Source organism: Ambystoma mexicanum, chromosome 12, assembly GCF_040938575.1.
Source record: "Ambystoma mexicanum isolate Mex_15411 chromosome 12, UKY_AmexF1_1, whole genome shotgun sequence".
Taxonomy (NCBI): Eukaryota; Metazoa; Chordata; class Amphibia; order Caudata; family Ambystomatidae; genus Ambystoma; species Ambystoma mexicanum.
In genome coordinates this window covers 1,041,564,398-1,041,582,851 of record NC_090936.1, presented here as the reverse complement: position 1 = coordinate 1,041,582,851, position 18,454 = coordinate 1,041,564,398, and positions in this window count along the sequence as shown.

Here is an 18,454-nt window from a genome sequence, read left to right as displayed (position 1 = left end):
TACAGAAAAAGCCCAAGAGGCAGTGGTCAAAGAGGATGTCGGGATTTTCAGGTCACAGTTTGGACACCTGATGGAGGCACTGCACACAGAGCACCTGCTGGTTCCAGCATCTGTGACAACACCAGGAGAACCCGACAAGATGATCCTCAAGACAGTGGGTAGCAGGAACCTAGGCAGCAGTGAGATACCACAGGACTGGTATGCATGCCACTGAAACTCTTATGGGGACAAAAAACGTTCGAACTGGATGTAGATGGGTCTCTTGGAGATCAAAGAACAGCTACAGGAATCCAGTTCAGGATGTTCCACAATGGAGCAGAAGAGTTGGAGCAGCAGCAATAGACAGCTCAGATTCAGCACAGCGGAAGGGCAGCCACTTCCATTCTTGTCACAGAGAAAGGAGGGAGAAGCTTTGGACAATTCACACGGATTCAATGAAGGATGATCCAGCTGTTCCAGACAGAATAATGCACTTGCCTTAACCACTATAGTAAAGACATTTGCAGAAAGAACAGCAGGCTACAGCCTAAAAAGCATAATATTGGTGTATAAACAAAGTATATTGCCTGCTATAACATATGGGCTGGAAGCCGAATACATGACAAATACGACATGGCTGACAAAGTTGATTGAAGGGAACATTTGGAGGAGAACTTTGGGGGTGCCACAGTCTATGTCTGTTGAGGCCCTAAGATTAGAGTTGGGGTTAAACTCCCTGATCGTTCATCTCTATGTGCAGCGTGGCCTTCAAGATATAAAAGCGACGAAAGATCCCTTGTGTCCCCTAGTTACACTGCTAGGGGGAAAATATGAAGGATTTGAAGGGATCTACCTTAAGTGAGTACAAAAAATTAAGTATTGACTTGTTTAAATATATTGGCTGGATCCTGAAGTGGGACATGGAATATCACCTGTTGTCTAAAGAATGTATAACCAAGTAAGAATTATGGGATTGGAAACTTAACCATGAGCACTTAACTAAATTAAAAACATATACGGATTAACTGGGGTGTCAAACTACATTTCTATGCCCAAAAATACATGGCAATATCTCCCGCCCCAGCCTTGAGAAGGTTTGTTTAGCTGATGAGGCTTAAATCACTCCCAAAGCTAGGAGTCATTGGCCCAAGACAATGGATCCCGCCGGAAAAAAGATGGTACATGCTATGCAAAACTAAAAGCATTTTGGAAACAAATGACATAATGATGTGCTGCAGTACTCTAGGGTCTGTTTGCATGACCTTTTTAAGAGAGTTTGCTCACCACTTGGATGGGATAAAAATGATGATCTTTTGGAGAAAATGTTTAATGGCAAGCGATAGTCATATGAATACAGCTATGTTCAAGATGTGGTAAAAAGTTGACAAGCTTTGAGGTAAAATATATAAGGAGCCGGTCTGAAAGAATACAGCAATTAGGGTTAAGAAGGAAGTGATTAGGTATAGGTATGTAATAATATGATGATTCAGACTATGTAGAAAAGGGTGCTACTTGTATTAGACAAAAGCCCTCATAAGGATGCCAGTCGGGAAAGGAATGCTGTGGTAACAACGGTTACCGTCACCGTTTCAGGACCGGCAAACCACAAGTCTGTCGGTAGGGGCCTGAACTACCGGCAGACCTGACCTGCCAGTAGTTCAGGCCCCTACCGCCAGATTTGTCACTGAAGCACCGGCACCATTACTAACGGTGGCAGTGCTTCAGTGATCCCATTCCCAGGGAGTCCAATTGGATTTCCACGAGAATGGGACCTTACCGTTTCTCTGCCACCTGTAATATCCCGGTTTTACTGGTATATCAGGCAGCGGAAACAGCAAGCCGAGGTTGGCGGTAGGAGCCTCATAATGAGGGACAAAGTGTTTTAGAACGATTTTAGTATGTTGTAATGGTTTGATGTTCGCTTGTTATGGATTTATTGTTATTGTCTGTATAATGAATGATTTAAATCTTAAATTTGTTAATGTGGAGGATTTCTTTCACTTCAGCCATAAGTCTCGACATAAAGGTACTCCTATGGTTGGTTAGAATCTCCTTAGGGAAATCGACATGTATTTTAAGATTTGTAGAGCGGTGTTGCTCTTCATTGGAAATGCTTCCGGGTATCTGGTCAAGTAGTCAACAATGACCAAAATATACTTGTTTCATAGTCAGGGTGGCTCCAATGGGCCAACAATATCCATCCGTATTCTTGAAAATTGGACGTCTGCAATCAGAAGGGGCTGTAATGGGGCCGCTGGCACATGGGCCTGAGCGGTTTTCTAGAATAGGGTACATGTGGCAACAAAGTCATTAACGTCCGCATGTACACCCAGCCGGTGGAACCTGCATACTATTTGGTTCTGCTTGGTGATGCCTAAGTGTCCAGATGTTAGGTGGGCATGCACCATTTCTAAGACAAGTAGATGATTACTCCTAGGCACCACCAACTGCGTTCTCGATATAACTTCAGGGTTAACATCTCCCCGATAAAGAGACCTTTATTTACAAAGAGGAAGGGACCTCCCTCAGAAACGGCTGATGAAAAGCCTCAGGTAATATCGGATTGTTCTGTTGTGCGAATGCTAGATCAGGGACTATTTCTGTGTTTTCATCAACCAGAGCTCATATTTCTGCACTAACTGAACCGCTTGTGTCTATAAATGGGGCAAGCTCCCCAAGGAGAGGTTCATTAGTTTGCCCAAAACCCTTGCTACCCCGTTCTGTAATTTCTTGCTCATGGTTTATACGGATTTAGGGAAAAGAGTCACCTCCAACACACCCTGGGCTATTTTGTCTCCAATTTCAATGTGGTAGGATTTCTTCTCCTGATTACGGAGCTGAAGCTTCACATCCCCCTCTGGGTCGACCACCCATGCTAACCCATCTAGTCCATGCCTCCATACCGGGCCAGACTTAAACACAAGCCACATGCATGTGCCTTTCGGTGAAGACAAGATTAAGCCTGTGGGAACTGTCATTCGCCAGACTCAATCACTAGGTCCGGACTACTAATTAGGTCAAATCCAATGGATTCAGGGGTGGCTACTGTGGGGTCAGAGGCTCTAGTGGTCAACTTGGTAAATATAAGGGGCCACCCCTGTTCTGCAGTTGTGCAGGATCTCGCTCTGACACCATTTGTGGTGGCAAGGAATGAAGAGACTGGCCAAGTGGTGCAATAGTAGTTGCTATAGACTTTTATTAATTGACAAACCAAACCTGTCTATCCTTAACTCGAGGGGTATTTCCCTACATAAACTAAAGAAACTTGGGTACTCATCAGAAAGTCTGTCGAAATCAAAACAAAAAGGCACTGTCCCGGTCACAAAGGCTCCTACTCTATCCCTGTCACTACAACCAACACCATAAAGTCCAGCTACTGTTTGTAATCGAGGAGAACGACTCCCTTTTCCTGGATGCAAAGTGTCCAAACGCCTCTCAGGTTGTTCAAAGCAAAGGTTTCATAAACGTTCTGCGTTCTCTACAACCCAACAAAAAATCTAATAATCACCTTAAATACTTCAGGGGCTAGGATAATTATTTCTAACTGGTTCCCCAATGTCTTTCACAGTTCTTAATAAGGATTGTAGTTCCCTTATGGAGGTTTACACAATCTCTGGATTTTGCACATCTCTTGGTCTGCCCTCACTGGGACGATGAAGCCATTCCTGGAGTCCCTCTCGACTCTCCAGCACCACCCTTTTGTGGAACTGGCCTCGGAACTCTATCACAAAAATGGTTTACGGATTTCTCTATTTCTTTATGTGTTATAGTCCCGCAACTTCCAGGCCCCCTCCCAGATGTGTGTTCTCGTTACCTTCTCCCGGGGTAACTCTTCACCGGTTTCAACAGGGGGTCGCGGGTCCACTCTTCCTAATTCATCTTCTTCCTTTAGTAGTCCTTCATGTCTCGACTCTCTCCACCTTGAGTTGTTGTGGATTGCCTCCGCGCAGCTGACGGACCCCTCGGTCTTGCCGTGACAGGTTATGGCCCCTCCATGGTCTCTCACGCTCTCCTGCTAGTCACCTACGTGGTTCTGGCATAGGCTACAGTAGGCGTTCTCAGCACCGTTGTCGTCAGACCAAATGGTCCACCCACTACAGGTTGTGCCACCACCTCTCAGTCTCTGCATGTTTATTACGCTGGTTCCCAACCAACTTGCAAGACACTTCCCGGGCGTTCCGCTATTCCTCCTCTGAGCCTGGGAGATGAGCCTTGTTGCAGTCTCTGAGCGTCAGCTTTTCCGGTTTCGATGCAGCCTCATCGGTCACCTGGTTCGCCTTCTGGTCGTATCACAGCTTCAGAGGATGGCGAAGCACACAGTCCTTCTTTGATGTTCATTTTAAATAGCGGGGATGGCCCCAGTACAACATCCGCCCATTTGACAGCAGCTGTTCTAGCCTTCGTACCGCTCAAATGTAGTTTCTCAGTACCTATCTCATCAGGAGCATTCAATGTTTTACATTAGTACCCGGCGACGACGTTCCACGGGATACGCTTAACGTGGATTGGCTCATTTCCGAGCCATACCACAGTGTATTCCTGTGGACGCACTAACGTGCATCGCGCGCCGGGTACACTCTTTTTTTCTTTTTTCTGGCGACCATGGAAAGGTACGTAATCCCTTCTCCCTTTTCCAAGGTGGCCAGTTTCCTCCCATTCATTAGAACAGAGCAACTTGGCCGAAAATGGCGCCCTGTTGCTCCGTACTAATGAAGCAGTATGCGCGTTCTAGTGTTCCTAGTACCAACGTGTACTGCGACAAAACCTTTTCAAACGGCAAAAAAATGCTGCTTGAAAAGGTTTTGTCAGCCATTAGTGTTCCAGGGCTGCAAACTCGGGAAAACTAGTATCCCGAGCCTGCACACAGCAGAATACTGATGGCAATAACTGCCTCGCTGGCGAGCCATTACCACCTTATGGTAATGCCCCCGGGGCCACTGTTAACTTCAGGCCCTGGGGGCATTACCATAGGCAGTAATAGCCCGCCGGCTCTGTGGTTATTCTATCACAGGTGATCTTATGTTAAGATTTGGGTGTTATCGTCAGTCTACGTGGTGGGGTATAACAAGGGCTGTGCCTCCCAATTACGTCCTTATCCCCAGGAAAGGAGTCCCTCTCCATGAGATCCTCCCACATGTTATCACCCATAGGGGGACTATTGGCCAGCAGTCTCACCTCCCTAGCCTCATGGAAAGGGCTTCTACCCTGGGGAGAAGTGACGCCATCTGAAGAATCATCACAGAGAGGAGGAAGGAATCTTGTGAGAACAATTTAGTAGGAAATTGTCTCATAAAAGGGTTTTCTCAGATCTTTTCAGACTTAGGAAGCGTACTGGGAACACAGGCCATTGTGCTGAGTCCACTGTAGAACGGCCCCATTTGCAGAAAATCTCCTTTGCCACTGTAGACTTCAGCTGCCTGAGGTTGTTCTTCCCTTTCAGATAGGACATAATCAGGAAAAGTTGGTCCTGGACAGCTCACTACTAAATCTATTCTGCTAGTAGACGTGGGCTTGGTGCCCAGTTACCTCAGGGTTCAGCATGTGGTATAAATAAAGAAACTAAACTAAACTAAAAAAAGGGGGGTTCAGAGCAGGCACCTCCTTGCTTGCTCATATAAAACATTGCGGTGGTATCATCTGTAAAAGTTTCAACCACCTTTCTCTGAAGGGAAGAAAGAAAGGAGTGAAAACGATTGCTCTGCATTCCAGGAGGTTGATGTGGTCCATTTGTCTTGTGTGTTCCAAAGTTGAAAGCACTGGCACCTCCAAATGTACTTAGACTAGTCTGTCGTTATTGAGGACGGTGGCAGAAAGGAAAACACAAAATTAGGCATTTCGTTTTTTTCCCCGGATCAGGGAACCCTTGAACTCAGCTAGGATAGGAACCAACCTGGACTGGGGTTCTTTGAGCCGATTCCTGTTTAGAAAGAGGTTCCATAGCAGGATCCTCATTTGCAAACTAGAAAACAGGACCGGATCGATGCTGGATGCCGTGATCCCAACCAACCTCCACAGCATCCAGGCTATCATTTCTTGCGACTGAAAATAATGTATAGTTCGCTGGGTGTCCAAAACTCTTTCCTGTGGCAATATAAACTTTGCTTAAGGTGGTGGCCAAAACTTCCCTTTTGCCATCTACCCACAAATACAATGTTCTGCAGTATGGAGAACCTGCTCCCGTAAAGAAAGAAAATGTAATAATTACTTGTCTAATTCTTAAGTACTTGTTATCAATTAGTCAAGCACTGACCTATCATTATAGAGGTCAAATAAACTGCATTTGTTGGGCTAGAGACGACTTTGAAACATATATGGTAAATCCCAATCTGTGAAGGGTGTCGTAGGTACTCTACACACTTTGGCACATTCGCGTTGGGTATGAAAATATATGTTCAGATAATGATGTATATCCAGGAGGCTCAGGTGTGATCCCATCATGGACAAGCGTTTTCTGAAAGGTCTGGTCTGAACGCTATGGGGAGCCAAAGGGAAGGTAGTGTACTTGTAATGATGGTCTCCTACTAGTTGTGTTCTTTATGGGTAGGAATGTGGAAGTAGGCATCCATAGATCAATTGCCAGCATCCAGTCTGATGGGCTTCGAGAGGCAATGTTAACATGTGGACATTTTCCATTAAATGAAATGGATCCAGATTGAAAAGGCCCAGAATTGGTCTTAATAGCCTTGTTTTTTGGGAAATTATAAAACAGCAGAAGTAAAATACATGCCTGCATTCTTTCTCTGAAACCAACTATCTCTCCCAGTGAGTGAAGAGAGATTTCGCCAGGAGAAATGGAGATGTCTTTTGCAGTTTGGGAGGTGAGACAGGATGGATAGCAAGAAGAGAAAGGGAGTAGCAATGCCTGACAGTGTTTACAATCCAGTAATCTTGACACAATTGTTCCTTTAAAAAAAGAAATTAGAAAGTATGTGAGCTACCAGGGATGCATGTTGTTTTATGAAAATTTGAACAAGACAAAGCATTCCCTATGGGAAGTCAAATAGAGGTGTTTGTCCATTGTACAGTTGATGAAGCAGAAGGGGTCACTGGCTTCTAGTTATGCTTTTTTTGTTGGCTTAATAAAATGGCCGCAGAGTACCCATTGCTGCTAGTGTTTGTAGGGTATTTAGGAGTATAGATGAAATTCTGATTTAGGTTGTGAAGAAACAGAACTCAATGATTTTGTATCTATGACACTGGCCTGGCACATTTGCTGCATGTTGGTTTATGCTTCAAACAGAGTTTTCCCATCAAAAGGAGATCTAAAACATGATCGTAAATCTCTTGGTGAGGGAAAGAAGCTGAAAGGCTAGCTGCTGTATCGTTTATGTCTGTATTTATCTTGAGTTGCTGAATGACTGTCTCCTTGCCCTCAGAAATGCAGTACAACCAATCTTATGCTGCGCTTTGAGGGAGGGACTACACATATAGGTTCAGGTTATCCAAATTTAAAATATTGTTCCCTGCTAGTATTCATCTGACATAATTCTAAACTGCATTTCAGCCATTTTATCTTATGATGTAAGTTTTTGGCCAATGGCCTCTCTTTCTTTCGTCTGGGAAAATCCTCAATATTCAACAAAGAGACCAGAACAAACAAAGACCAGAGATCATCAACCTTTGGCCTATAAATCTCATGTCTCCTTCTTCCATTCCATAACCTCTACTGAGCTGGTGTAAAAGCAAAATGTTTCAGGAAGAAGGTCGCTTCTGAACAAGTATCACCTTACCCAACCATCAAACACAATATGTCTACTCTTACTCTGTCTACCTTCAACAATAATCCCTTTCATTGCAGTAGTATCCCCAACTAATTGAAGAAAACTACTATCAAACCTTATGATCTAACAATTCTAATGCTAACCTGAATTCCAGATTGCAAATCCTCTTTCCTTTTTTTCCCCCAACTTTAGCTACATTTTTTAAATAATAACCGAATCCACTGCTTGTTCAAGGGTTTGGGTGGGGATCAGATAGGCGGCATGACCATTTAGCAACATAATAATCAAGTTGGTTCAATAGAAAGACAGAGATTTAAACAAAGCAGTTCTATGAGTATTGGTCAAAGTGGATGAATAAAACCTTTTAAAACACCCCCATTCAGGTCGAAATGTCGACACATTTCCATTTAAAATAGCCGTTAGTCCCTCCATTGCCTAATTATGCCCATCCAGATTCTTCCAGCATTGTGCCATTGTCAGCCTAGCAGCATTTAGAATATGCGAGAGAGGTCTGGGGAAGTGGACAGTGTTAGGAAAGATTTTGGCAATATGCCCCGAGACTGTGGGTCATTACTGCATAAGGTAATGTCCCTGGGGCCCATAGTTACAGGCCCTTAACGAAGGCCCCGGGGGCATTACATATGCAGTAATGAGCCACAGTCGAGCGGCATATTGCCATTAGTAACCCAGCCCGGAAGACCGGGGTACTAATGTTTTTTTTTTCCCGGCTGCAAGACGCATTGCGTTTCGCAGCCGAAAACAAAAAGTATTTTAAAACATGGGTGTCGCGGACAGAAAAACGTAGTCCATTTTCTCTTTCCGCGGCGGCCATAGTAAACAAAGAAAATGGCCGCCATTGAAGGGGAGAAGGGACTACGTGTGGGCCCTGCTCCCCAGTGTTGCCAACCTAGCGACTTTCTCGCTATATTTAGCGAGAAAGTACACCCCCCTAGCGACTTTTTCATTAAAAAGCGGCTAGCGAGAAATCTAGCTACTTTTTTCAATTGGTTTGGAGACTTGCTCATTTATGCAAGTTTCCAAACCAATTGAAAAAAGTGTGGTCATTCGCCCGTTTTTCTAACAGGAGTAATGCAAAAACACACTGATAACTTAAAAGGGAGGTGTTAAAAGGGGAGGGGGCCACAGTAAAAGCCATAAATCGCAGGGGGAAAGAGGAGGTAATTATGCAAATTAGGCAGTGACGTCATCTAGCTACTTCTGGCGACTTCTAGGGGAGCCAATAGCTATTTTCTTCACTGAGGAGTTGGCAACACTGCTGCTCCATTTCAATGGTGGCCTGAACGGAAAAAAAAGAACAGTGCGAGGGACGTGCACGGAGGGTGTGTGTAAAACCCGGAACGCGCCGGAACGGGCCGGAACGGTACCCTAACCTATAAAATGGCAGCAAAGCTCACCTGAAAATGATGCAAACACACATGAAGAACATTTTGAAATGGCAAAGGATGAACAATGTGCTGTCATTAACCCATTACTGCCCAAAATCTATATTTTCACACGAAAAAAAACCCGGAACGGGCCGGAACGGTACCCTAACATATAAAATGGCAGCAAAAAGCACCTGAAAATGATGCAAACACACATGAAGAACATTTTGAAATGGCAAAGGATGAACAATGTGCTGTCATTAACCCATTACTGCCCAAAATCTACATTTTAACACGAAAAAGTACCCGGAAGGGGCCGGAACGCTACCCTAATATATAAAACGGCAGCAAAACTCACCTGAAAATGATGCAAACACACATGAAGAACATGTTGAAATGAGAAAGGTGCACCAATATGCTGTCATTAACCCATTATTGCCCAAAATTTACATTTTATCACGAAAAAGTACCCGGAACGGGCCGGAACGGTACCCTAACATATAAAATGGCAGCAAAAATCACCTGAAAATTATGCAAACACACATGAAGTACATTTTGAAATGAGAAAGGTGCACCAATATGCAGTCATTAACCCATTACTGCCCAAAATCTACATTTTCACACGAAAAAGTACCCGGAACGGGCTGGAACGGTACCCTAACATATAAAAAGGCAGCAAAAATCACCTGAAAATTATGCAAACACACATGAAGAACATTTTGAAATGAGAAAGGTGCACCAATATGCTATCATTAACCGATTACAGCCCAAAATCTACATTTTCACATGAAAAAGTACACGGAACGGTACCCTAATATATAAAACGGCAGCAAAACTCACCTGAAAATGATGCAAACACACATGAAGAACATTTTGAAATGGCAAAGGATGAACAATGTGCTGTCATTAACCCATTATTGCCCAAAATTTACATTTTATCACGAAAAAGTACCCGGAACGGGCCGGAACGGTACCCTAACATATAAAATGGCAGCAAAAATCACCTGAAAATTATGCAAACACACATGAAGTACATTTTGAAATGAGAAAGGTGCTCCAATATGCTGTCATTAACCCATTACTGCCCAAAATCGACATTTTCACACGAAAAAGTACCCGGAACGGGCCGGAACGGTACCCTAACATATAAAAAGGCAGCAAAAATCACCTGAAAATTATGCAAACACACATGAAGAACATTTTGAAATGGCAAAGGATGAACAATGTACTGTCATTAACCCATTACTGCCCAAAATCTACATTTTAACACGAAAAAGTACCCAGAACGGGCCGGAACGCTACCCTAATATATAAAACGGCAGCAGAACTCACCTGAAAATGATGCAAACACACATGAAGAACATGTTGAAATGAGAAAGGTGCACCAATATGCTGTCATTAACCCATTATTGCCCAAAATTTACATTTTATCACGAAAAAGTACCCGGAACGGGCCGGAACGGTACCCTAACATATAAAATGGCAGCAAAAATCACCTGAAAATTATGCAAACACACATGAAGTACATTTTGAAATGAGAAAGGTGCACCAATATGCTGTCATTAACCCATTACTGCCCAAAATCTACATTTTCACACGAAAAAGTACCCGGAACGGGCCGGAACGGTACCCTAACATATAAAAAGGCAGCAAAAATCACCTGAAAATTATGCAAACACACATGAAGAACATTTTGAAATGAGAAAGGTGCACCAATATGCTGTCATTAACCCATTACAGCCCAAAATCTACATTTTCACATGAAAAAGTACCCGGAACGGGCCGGAACGGTACCCTAATATATAAAACGGCAGCAAAACTCACCTGAAAATGATGCAAACACACATGAAGAATATGTTGAAATGAGAAAGGTGCACCAATATGCTGTCATTAACCCATTATTGCCCAAAATTTACATTTTATCACAAAAAAGTACCCGGAACGGGCCGGAACGGTACCCTAACATATAAAATGGCAGCAAAAAGCACCTGAAAATGATGCAAACACACATGAAGAACATTTTGAAATGGCAAAGGATGAACAATGTGCTGTCATTAACCCATTACTGCCCAAAATCTACATTTTAACACGAAAAAGTACCCGGAAGGGGCCGGAACGCTACCCTAATATTTAAAACGGCAGCAAAACTCACCTGAAAATGATGCAAACACACATGAAGAACATGTTGAAATGAGAAAGGTGCACCAATATGCTGTCATTAACCCATTATTGCCCAAAATTTACATTTTATCACGAAAAAGTACCCGGAACGGGCCGGAACGGTACCCTAACATATAAAATGGCAGCAAAAAGCACCTGAAAATGATGCAAACACACATGAAGAACATTTTGAAATGAGAAAGGTGCACCAATATGCTGTCATTAACCCATTACTGCCCAGAATCTACATTTTCACACGAAAAAGTACCCAGAACGGGCCGGAACGGTACCCTAACATATAAAAATGCAGCAAAAATCACCTGAAAATAATGCAAACACACATGAAGTACATTTTGAAATGAGAAAGGTGCACCAATATTAACCCATTACTGCCCAAAATCTACATTTTCACATGAAAAAGTACCCAGAACGGGCCGGAACGGTACCCTAATATATAAAATGGCAGCAAAACTCACCTGAAAATGATGCAAACACACATGAAGAACATTTTGGAAATGGGATAGGTTGAACAATGTGCTGTCATTAACCCATTACTGCCCAAAATCTACATTTTAACACGAAAAAGTACCCGGAAGGGGCCGGAACGCTACCCTAATATATAAAACGGCAGCAAAACTCACCTGAAAATGATGCAAACACACATGAAGAACATGTTGAAATGAGAAAGGTGCACCAATATGCTGTCATTAACCCATTATTGCCCAAAATTTACATTTTATCACGAAAAAGTACCCGGAACGGGCCGGAACGGTACCCTAACATATAAAATGGCAGCAAAAATCACCTGAAAATTATGCAAACACAAATGAAGTACATTTTGAAATGAGAAAGGTGCACCAATATGCTGTCATTAACCCATTACTGCCCAAAATCTACATTTTCACACGAAAAAGTACCCGGAACGGGCTGGAACGGTACCCTAACATATAAAAAGGCAGCAAAAATCACCTGAAAATTATGCAAACACACATGAAGAACATTTTGAAATGAGAAAGGTGCACCAATATGCTATCATTAACCGATTACAGCCCAAAATCTACATTTTCACATGAAAAAGTACCCGGAACGGTACCCTAATATATAAAACGGCAGCAAAACTCACCTGAAAATGATGCAAACACACATGAAGAACATTTTGAAATGGCAAAGGATGAACAATGTGCAGTCATTAACCCATTACTGCCCAAAATCTACATTTTAACACGAAAAAGTACCCGGAACGGGCCGGAACGCTACCCTAATATATAAAACGGCAGCAAAACTCACCTGAAAATGATGCAAACACACATGAAGAACATGTTGAAATGAGAAAGGTGCACCAATATGCTGTCATTAACCCATTATTGCCCAAAATTTACATTTTATCACGAAAAAGTACCCGGAACGGGCCGGAACGGTACCCTAACATATAAAATGGCAGCAAAAATCACCTGAAAATTATGCAAACACACATGAAGTACATTTTGAAATGAGAAAGGTGCACCAATATGCTGTCATTAACCCATTACTGCCCAAAATCTACATTTTCACACGAAAAAGTACCCGGAACGGGCCGGAACGGTACCCTAACATATAAAAAGGCAGTAAAAATCACCTGAAAATTATGCAAACACACATGAAGAACATTTTGAAATGAGAAAGGTGCACCAATATGCTGTCATTAACCCATTACAGCCCAAAATCTACATTTTCATATGAAAAAGTACCCGGAACGGGCCGGAACCGTACCCTAATATATAAAACGGCAGCAAAACTCACCTGAAAATGATGCAAACACACATGAAGAACATGTTGAAATGAGAAAGGTGCACCAATATGCTGTCATTAACCCATTATTGCCCAAAATTTACATTTTATCACGAAAAAGTACCCGGAACGGGCCGGAACGGTACCCTAACATATAAAATGGCAGCAAAAAGCACCTGAAAATGATGCAAACACACATGAAGAACATTTTGAAATGGCAAAGGATGAACAATGTGCTGTCATTAACCCATTACTGCCCAAAATCTACATTTTAACACGAAAAAGTACCCGGAAGGGGCCGGAACGCTACCCTAATATTTAAAACGGCAGCAAAACTCACCTGAAAATGATGCAAACACACATGAAGAACATGTTGAAATGAGAAAGGTGCACCAATATGCTGTCATTAACCCATTATTGCCCAAAATTTACATTTTATCACGAAAAAGTACCCGGAACGGGCCGGAACGGTACCCTAACATATAAAATGGCAGCAAAAATCACCTGAAAATTATGCAAACACACATGAAGTACATTTTGAAATGAGAAAGGTGCACCAATATGCTGTCATTAACCCATTACTGCCCAAAATCTACATTTTCACACGAAAAAGTACCCGGAACGGGCCGGAACGGTACCCTAACATATAAAAAGGCAGCAAAAATCACCTGAAAATTATGCAAACACACATGAAGAACATTTTGAAATGAGAAAGGTGCACCAATATGCTATTGTTAACCCATTACAGCCCAAAATCTACATTTTCACATGAAAAAGTACCCAGAACGGTACCCTAATATATAAAACGGCAGCAAAACTCACCTGAAAATGATGCAAACACACATGAAGAACATTTCGAAATGGCAAAGGATGAACAATGTGCTGTCATTAACCCATTATTGCCCAAAATTTACATTTTATCACGAAAAAGTACCCGGAACGGGCCGGAACGGTACCCTAACATATAAAATGGCAGCAAAAATCACCTGAAAATTATGCAAACACACATGAAGTACATTTTGAAATGAGAAAGGTGCTCCAATATGCTGTCATTAACCCATTACTGCCCAAAATCGACATTTTCACATGAAAAAGTACCCGGAACGGGCCGGAACGGTACCCTAACATATAAAAAGGCAGCAAAAATCACCTGAAAATTATGCAAACACACATGAAGAACATTTTGAAATGAGAAAGGTGCACCAATATGCTGTCATTAACCCATTACCGCCCAAAATCTACATTTTCACATGAAGAAGTACCCGGAACGGGCCGGAACGGTACCCTAATATATAAAACGGCAGCAAAACTCACCTGAAAATGATGCAAACACACATGAAGAACATTTTGAAATGGCAAAGGATGAACAATGTGCTGTCATTAACCCATTACTGCCCAAAATCTACATTTTAACACGAAAAAGTACCCGGAACGGGCCGGAACGCTACCCTAATATATAAAACGGCAGCAAAACTCACCTGAAAATGATGCAAACACACATGAAGAACATGTTGAAATGAGAAAGGTGCACCAATATGCTGTCATTAACCCATTATTGCCCAAAATTTACATTTTATCACGAAAAAGTACACGGAACAGGCCGGAACGGTACCCTAACATATAAAATGGCAGCAAAAATCACCTGAAAATTATGCAAACACACATGAAGTACATTTTGAAATGAGAAAGGTGCACCAATATGCTGTCATTAACCCATTACTGCCCAAAATCTACATTTTCACACGAAAAAGTACCCGGAACGGGCCGGAACGGTACCCTAACATATAAAAAGGCAGCAAAAATCACCTGAAAATTATGCAAACACACATGAAGAACATTTTGAAATGAGAAAGGTGCACCAATATGCTATCGTTAACCCATTACAGCCCAAAATCTACATTTTCACATGAAAAAGTACCCGGAACGGTACCCTAATATATAAAACGGCAGCAAAACTCACCTGAAAATGATGCAAACACACATGAAGAACATTTTGAAATGGCAAAGGATGAACAATGTGCTGTCATTAACCCATTATTGCCCAAAATTTACATTTTATCACGAAAAAGTACCCGGAACGGGCCGGAACGGTACCCTAACATATAAAATGGCAGCAAAAATCACCTGAAAATTATGCAAACACACATGAAGTACATTTTGAAATGAGAAAGGTGCTCCAATATGCTGTCATTAACCCATTACTGCCCAAAATCGACATTTTCACACGAAAAAGTACCCGGAACGGGCCGGAACGGTACCCTAACATATAAAAAGTCAGCAAAAATCACCTGAAAATTATGCAAACACACATGAAGAACATTTTGAAATGAGAAAGGTGCACCAATATGCTATCGTTAACCCATTACAGCCCAAAATCTACATTTTCACATGAAAAAGTACCCGGAACGGTACCCTAATATATAAAACGGCAGCAAAACTCACCTGAAAATGATGCAAACACACATGAAGAACATTTTGAAATGGCAAAGGATAAACAATGTGCTGTCATTAACCCATTATTGCCCAAAATTTACATTTTATCACAAAAAAGTACCCGGAATTGGCCGGAACGGTACCCTAACATATAAAATGGCAGCAAAAATCACCTGAAAATTATGCAAACACACATGAAGTACATTTTGAAATGAGAAAGGTGCTCCAATATGCTGTCATTAACCCATTACTGCCCAAAATCGACATTTTCACACGAAAAAGTACCCGGAACGAGCCGGAACGGTACCCTAACATATAAAAAGGCAGCAAAAATCACCTGAAAATTATGCAAACACACATGAAGAACATTTTGAAATGAGAAAGGTGCACCAATATACTGTCATTAACCCATTACTGCCCAAAATCTACATTTTCACATGAAAAAGTACCCGGAACGGGCCGGAACGGTACCCTAATATATAAAACGGCAGCAAAACTCACCTGAAAATGATGCAAACACACATGAAGAACATTTTGAAATGGCAAAGGATGAACAATGTGCTGTCATTAACCCATTACTGCCCAAAATCTACATTTTAACACGAAAAAGTACCCGGAACGGGCCGGAACGCTACCCTAATATATAAAACGGCAGCAAAACTCACCTGAAAATGATGCAAACACACATGAAGAACATGTTGAAATGAGAAAGGTGCACCAATATGCTGTCATTAACCCATTATTGCCCAAAGTTTACATTTTATCACGAAAAAGTACCCGGAACGGGCCGGAACGGTACCCTAACATCTAAAATGGCAGCAAAAATCACCTGAAAATTATGCAAACACACATGAAGAACATTTTGAAATGAGAAAGGTGCACCAATATGCTGTCATTAACCCAGTACAGCCCAAAATCTACATTTTCACATGAAAAAGTACCCGGAACGGGCCGGAACGGTACCCTAATATATAAAACGGCAGCAAAACTCAACTGAAAATGATGCAAACACACATGAAGAACATTTTGAAATGGCAAAGGATGAACAATGTGCTGTCATTAACCCATTACTGCCCAAAATCTACATTTTAACACGAAAAAGTACCCGGAACGGGCCGGAACGCTGACCTAATATATAAAACGGCAGCAAAACTCACCTGAAAATGATGCAAACACACATGAAGAACATGTTGAAATGAGAAAGGTGCACCAATATGCTGTCATTAACCCATTATTGCCCAAAATTTACATTTTATCACGAAAAAGTACCCGGAACAGGCCGGAACGGTACCCTAACATATAAAAAGGCAGCAAAAATCACCTGAAAATTATGCAAACACACATGAAGAACATTTTGAAATGAGAAAAGGTGCACCAATATGCTGTCATTAACCCATTACAGCCCAAAATCTACATTTTTACATGAAAAAGTACCCGGAATGGGCCGGAACGGTACCCTAATATATAAAACGGCAGCAAAACTCACCTGAAAATGATGCAAACACACATGAAGAACATTTTGAAATGGCAAAGGATGAACAATGTGCTGTCATTAACCCATTACTGCCCAAAATCTACATTTTAACACGAAAAAGTACCCGGAACGGGACGGAACGCTACCCTAATATATAAAACGGCAGCAAAACTCACCTGAAAATGATGCAAACACACATGAAGAACATGTTGAAATGAGAAAGGTTCTCCAATATGCTGTCATTAACCCATTACTGCCCAAAATATACATTTTCACACGAAAAAGTACCCAGAACGGGCCGGAACGGTACCCTAACATATAAAAAGGCAGCAAAAATCACCTGAAAATTATGCAAACACACATGAAGAACATTTTGAAATGAGAAAGGTGCACCAATATGCTGTCATTAACCCATTACAGCCCAAAATCTACATTTTCACATGAAAAAGTACCCAGAACGGGCCGGAACGGTACCCTAATATATAAAACGGCAGCAAAACTCACCTGAAAATTATGCAAACACACGTGAAGAACATTTTGGAAATGGGGAAGGTTGAACAATGTGCTTTCATTAACCCATTACTGCCCAAAATTCAGTAAAAAGGTAGCTAATAAGTAAACTCAAAGAGGGACTTTGTGATGACATCTATATTGTATTAGAAAATCCTCATCTACCTAAATATACTCTAGTCACATAAAGGTAGAATTGTAACACTTTTGATTTGATTGACATGAAGGGAAATTATATATTTCAAAATATTAATGGAGGGTGACTACACCTTACTGAACACTAGAGGGAGCAGTAACTGTTTAGTTGTGTTCATAGTCAGGTTTTCCTTTATCACTTCCATATCCTTGTTTCAGGAAGTGGTACCATTTCACATGTTTCTTCTTCACTTAAATGTTGCAGCTTCATCTTGTCTGTGCTGATCACCTTGAGTTTAGATACAGGTCAGATTTATGTTTTTTTTCTCTCTGCAAGCCTTGAGCATAAGAGTGCAACAATGGATTGCTTCATGCTGACCAGATCATTTCTTATAGAAAAGCTCTGCTGCAGCAACTTTGACAAATGTAGGACGACCCTGCCTTTTCACTACTTGGTTGGAAAGAGGTCTTCAAGTGGACAGGGCCCAGCCTCGTATGTGACACTTCAAGGTGACTCAGCAGCTTATAAACACATTTCATGCAAACAAGGAAGCTTGAATCCCTAAGAAGGGGCCCTTAAAAATCAGACAGATCATCTCTTCCTAGGAGAAACCTAGATGTGCATCATGAAGAAAGCTGTTTCATTGTTTTCTCTGGTGTAATGTGTTATGTCTTGCTTTCTCCCCTGTTCCTGTGTTGTGAGCCTGGGTGCTGTGGAATGCTTGTAGAATGCCTGCCTCTGGAATGTTGAGAGAGTGTTTGAGAGCTCCTTGCAGTTTGGAGGCTGGGGCTTGAATGATGGCATTGAGGCTTCAGCGGCCAATCAGAGAGGATGTTGTGACGTGGCTAATGGCTGAGGATGTCGAATGATGTGCCATTGAAGGGGATGG